Source organism: Physeter macrocephalus, chromosome 9, assembly GCF_002837175.3.
Source record: "Physeter macrocephalus isolate SW-GA chromosome 9, ASM283717v5, whole genome shotgun sequence".
Lineage (NCBI taxonomy): Eukaryota > Metazoa > Chordata > Mammalia > Artiodactyla > Physeteridae > Physeter > Physeter macrocephalus.
The window spans coordinates 106,737,570-106,743,081 of NC_041222.1; the positions used below are offsets into that span (position 1 = coordinate 106,737,570).

The 5,512-nt window shown below is 42.2% G+C and overlaps 1 long non-coding RNA gene across 1 annotated transcript; it reads right to left on the reverse strand.

Moving 5' to 3' along the window:
- Window positions 1–453: 453 nt before the first annotated feature.
- LOC129392392 (uncharacterized) lies at window positions 454–5,512 on the reverse strand. Its single transcript, XR_008618160.1, has 3 exons — window positions 5,304–5,512; window positions 1,058–1,693; window positions 454–779 (listed from the first exon to the last, which is right to left on the reverse strand). It is a non-coding gene; the product is annotated as an uncharacterized lncRNA (long non-coding RNA).

Sequence of the window (5,512 nt, forward strand, 5' to 3'; positions counted from 1 at the left end):
AGTACATGCACATGCACACGCACGCACACCTTCACTCCCTGGCCCAAGTCGGAAGCCCTGTGCTCCCACAGCACCTGGTCCACAGTTATATTAGTGCCTTCATCACGTGACATCATCACCTACTGTGTACCATCTCTCGTCACCTGGGGCTCCCACGGTTGAGGTGGCTGCTTCTCCGTCCTCTCATCCCAGAGCTTTGTGCTGCTGTCGAGGGTAACCCTGAGCTCACAACAGTTATGCTGTTGGACAGGTGGATGCCAGATATTACTTCACGGTTAGATTGTCATTCCTTTAGCTTAACACTGGGCTCTCAGTTAAATTCTCATGTCCCTAAGCAACTTCGTGCCCCGTGCTATTATATTATTTATGACACTTAGAGGGAAGGGATTTTAAAGTCCTCCCTAAAAGTGAGCTTTGGCCAGCAGACGGGAGAGAGGTCGTAGGCGTCTGGATGTCTGCGAGTGATGGCAAGTGACGAGAATGAGGTCCATGGTCTCTATGCTTTTGATCTCATGGTGACATTTCTCTTCCTAACTCAACTCACGTGTTCAGCGGGCTGCGTGGTGTTATCCAGCAAAGATGTCGCTTTGTGGCTCGGTTGTAGGAAAGAAGAAAGTGATAGTCCTATTGTGTTAGTCTACGGGGGGCGGCCGGAACAAAATCTAGCAGTTCTGGAGCCTAGAGATCCAAGACCCAGGTGCCGTCAGGTTGGTTTCTGATGAGAGCTAGTCCTGGCTTGTGGATGGCGGCCTTCTCTCTGTCCTCACATGACCTTTCCCCTGTGTGCACAGAGAGGGACAGAGGAAAAGAGAGAGAGAGAGATCACTGGTGTCTCTTTTTCCTCTCTTTACAACGACACCAGTCCTGTAGGATTAGGGCCCCACCCTTGCTATACACTGGGTGTTTGTCTCCCCCCAGATTCATATGTTGAAATCCTAACCCCCAGTATGATGGTATGATGGCGGGGGGCGGGGGGGTGGCTTTGGAGGTGATCAGGTCTAGAGGGTAGAGCCCTGGGGAATGGGGTTGTTACCGAGTCCAAGCTCCATCTGCTTACCTCACAACAGGCCAATGAATCGGAGACGAGGTGCTGAGGCACGAATACGACTTTATTGGGAAAGCCGGCGGACCGAGAAGATGGCAGACTAAAGTCTCAAAACAACCGTCTTGTCTTCTCCGGGTTTGGATGCCAATTTCGTTTATAGCACAGAGAGGGGGAGATGGGGAAGTAAAGTAAAAAGGCCATACATTTTGCAAATATCACCTGGAATGGCCAGCCTCCCTCGGGGAGGGGATGTGTTAATTTCTTCTTTCTTGCAGCCAGCCACAGGTGGACGGGGTCAGGATGCCTCTCTGAACAAAGGCACTTTGGGTTAACATTCAGGGGCAGAGGGGCAGGGTTCCCCGAGGCAGGCCATTATGTATAGACAGTATCCTTTTAGTGAACAAAAGCAGCGGGAAAGCAAAGGTTAAAGTAAAAGAAGCAGATCCAACGTGTAGTCAGATTTGGCTCTTCGCTGTTACAATTCCCCACTGTCAGTGTCCGTTCCATAATCTTGTGGAAAAAGGGGTGATGACCATTCTAATGGCTTCGTCAGATGGATCTTTCTGGGAGTGTCCGCCATCGGTGCCAGTGTTCCAAACGTTGTCTCTTCTGTTCCTCTCTGGAAAGTATCTTTTTTACACCTGTAGCCTTAAAAACAAAAACAAACAAACCAAAAACCCTCACAACCTAGAAGTTGAGAGTTATATGATCTATTCAGTGGGAATTGTGAGGGCTTCAAGCCCGGGAGGCACCATCTCAAGTTAAGGAATTTAGCATTTTTCTCTGTATGGGAAAATGCAGGAGTCTGGGCTCACTGAAATCACTCTCTTGATATGCATCTCAGCTCTCTGGGGCCTGTATCCTGTATTTTCATATCCGGAGTTCCCTCAGGGCTCACAGGCTCACGTTGGAGGGCTGAAATCGCTAATGACTGATGTGGCAGGAAATACTCAATTTCTCATATCGTCTCCTCTTGGTCAGGGTTTTGACCAATATTTGGGAGACATTTCAGGATCAAATTTTGTCAACAGCGCTGGGAGGCTCATCCCAGGTCAGGCGAAAATTCTTGATATGTCACTCCAGGTGCTAGATTTTGGATTAGGCCCTATTGATAATTAAAGATTCTCTGGATCCTCTATCTAATTATGATCCAGGAAACATTTTCCCTTGTTGCTTCTTCCCATAGCTAGAATCACACTATTACAATTATCTTATGTTATAAATATGATCTACTTCCTCGTTTAGCCATAGAAGTTTTGTTGGAAGCCTGGTTACACACTGGGTACTGTAAGAGACAACAATCTTATAAAATAGACAGGATATAAGTAATGCAGCTAGTAACATTGACAAAGACATAGTGCAGCAGGGAGATACAAAGTACAAACAATTTGGCTTACAAAGGTATAATTTACCAAATTATTGTAAGTCATAATTAGTTTAAGGGGAAGGTTTCCCTTACACCTGGAAAACACAGGTTTAAACCAGTCATTTTTCAGATAGAAACCATAAAAATTACAACCATATTCACCACTTTACTCAGTCCTATGTAACTAATCCTTCTTGTTAACCGCTTTATGAAGCCATCAGGTTTCCCATTAGAATTCTTCAATTTCTTACCCAGTTCAGCATTATGGTCTGAAAGCCAGAAACTTGTATTTATCCAAAGGTCCTTTCTATAAATCTTGGAGAGGAAGCACTTTTGCCAAGGCATCAGAGTGAAACCATAACTGTCTATAATGACAAAATACTTAAGAAGGCACATTTAAATCTGATTACCATGCAGTTGACAAAGTAATTTGGTTACTATTGTGACATGCAACACTTTCAGATAATAACTAGAATTATGACTGATAACATTTTACCAGGACATACCAAATTTTAGGAACTCCATATAATTTCTAGAATACCTGTATCATTTGCCATAAAATATAACCTAAGAAGATTTATTACTTGTTTGACAACACTTCCCATGTAGTTTAACATACCAAGTGAACCTAATTAGTTAATATCTCTCTTTAGGGTGTTTCAGGGGTCCTTTGAAGCATCCCAGAGTTAGCTAGAGGTCAAAGGAACTTCATTATAATTTGATTTGGGAAGTTTTGTAAAAAAATATCAAAAGGATCTAAAACAGTCAGATAGGATTACAGGTCACTGTGAAACAATAGTTACTCGCTTAGCCGAAGTAACAATAAAAGATTTCAAAGGCAAATACAGAACCAGATCACTTAAAAGGTAGAGAAACTTAAAATTTGTTATCAAAGGCAGTTCAAAATCTTAAGAAACCTTGTTGTCTTAACAGAGAGAAAAGCCAAATTCAAGTTTTGCACCAACTTACTTTTAAAATTTATTTACTCAATTAAACTTATTTTAAACTTAGTGAATCCTGACCATGTACAAAACTCTTTTCTTGGGGTCCACTTTCCATAAACCTTCCATCACTTAACTTATTTTAGCACTATTCTAACTTTCAAGTTGTTGAGTATCTGGAGAGATTAATTTTAGATAGACATTCTTAAAAGATGATTATTTTAAAAAGTTCACCTAAAGCTCTTATTTCATTTGCATTTTCTTTCCTTAAAAGTTTCTTCACATCAAGTTACTTTTCCTTGCTGACAAATTTGCAAGACACATAACAAGATTTTATTTAGCTTATATAAAACCTAGGCACAATAAAAGTATTAAACTTAATGGTGATGACTCTAATGACATGTCTATATTAATTGGATTAACAAACAGTAATACTGAGTATTTCTCAGTTCATGTGAACCTGAAACTCATTTAGCTTAATTTTTCTTGTATTTAGAATTGTTTGGTTTGTGCTTGTCTTTAAGCCAATTAAATAGAGTTCATCCACAAATCAACCTCAGCAGTGTTATACAAAAAGATTCATACAAGGAGACAAACAGAGACATCATAGTTTTCATTTCAAAATTTCAGCCCTGAGTCAGGTACAGCAGTGTAAAGCCCACCAGTTTACAAAAAGAGTTTGAATTAAGATTAGGTTTCTGGCAGAATGGAACAAATCAAGCTCACTTGTCTAGATGGCTGAATTTTTACAGAAAAGACACTTAGGTTTTTTATTTATCATTGACAAGTCAATTTCTAAATTACCTTACCCTCTTTTTAAAGATTGCATTTTGAAAAGATGGAAGAGATGAGGGTTCCTGAGAAGACTAGGTAGGTCATTTGCATCTCAAAGTTACAGGCAAGTTTTTCCTAGCATACTTTGTTTCCCCTTTGTGTAATATTTACAAGCCTCTTAAGATAAATAGGGAAGGTAGTCAATCAACTTGTTCCCCACTGTGCAAGTTACCTGGGGCTCCTGTAGGGAAACTAGAATCGGATGCCTCAAGTACAAGGGAGTCCCTGGCCTCTTACAGGATGTTGGCACAAGGGAAATTGCCCTGCTGCAGAAGTGGCTCTCGGTCCAAATTGGGTGTCCTGTCGGGTCTTAGATGGTGATACTAAATCAGGCTCCTGTGCTCTGGAGGTTAACATAGAAACTTCTATTTGATCCCCATGGGTAGGGGAAATAGAAGGCAGTGAATATGATGGCCGCGTGTCGTGGGGCTGGGGGGCAGTTGGAACAACTGCCAGTGCAGCCTGCTCTTTTGCAAAACACTTCTAACTGTGAGATCATATAATAATTGAGTGGGCCATTCAGGGGCCATTGCTCTTATGATCTTAAATATTGGGTCCACACCCTATTACAATAGTACATCATGTCTTTCTTAGTCATAGGCTCACGGCTATGTTTCACCCATTTATCTAATATATGCCCCAAAGGGCTCTCCTTCGGGATAGATGGAGTATTTCCCATTTTTATAAGTTTGATAACACCAAAACACAAAAGGCGCAAACAAATTCCAACACAAAAGGTCCAAACAAACTCTAGCATTGATGCACACAAAACCAAGATGAAAACCAACAAGCCGGTTCCCGAATTGGGTAGACTTACCCTACAAAACCAACGAACTAGATCCCAATGAACCGGCTCCAAATCAGAGTCCAACAACGACTCCCCCTTGGAGGAATTGTACCTGGTACCTGTTGGAACAGGGTACCCCAATCAAACAAACTGGCTTATCCTGTAAAGAAAAAGCCCAAATTGAGAGGGGAATATGTTCCCAGTATGCACACCAGAGTGACTCACCCTACAAAGTCGAGTCTGTCAACTCCCAACACAAAAGGATACACAAAACCAAAACAAGACCAAGACGAAAACAAATGAACCGGTTACCAAATTGGGTAGACTTACCCTACAAAATCGAGTCCGAGGACTTGCAAAAGTTGGTCGGTTCCTTGCTTCAACTGCCAAGCGCTGGGGTAGCCGGTGCTGCTTCAGGGAATTTTGAAGGGAAGATCCTCAGGACAAATGGTCCTGGCAGCTGCTAGGGCCTTGCTCCAATGTTCCCTCACTGGGGCCAGCTAGCCACGAGCAGCAAGTTTCCTGGCTGGCTTGCCAAA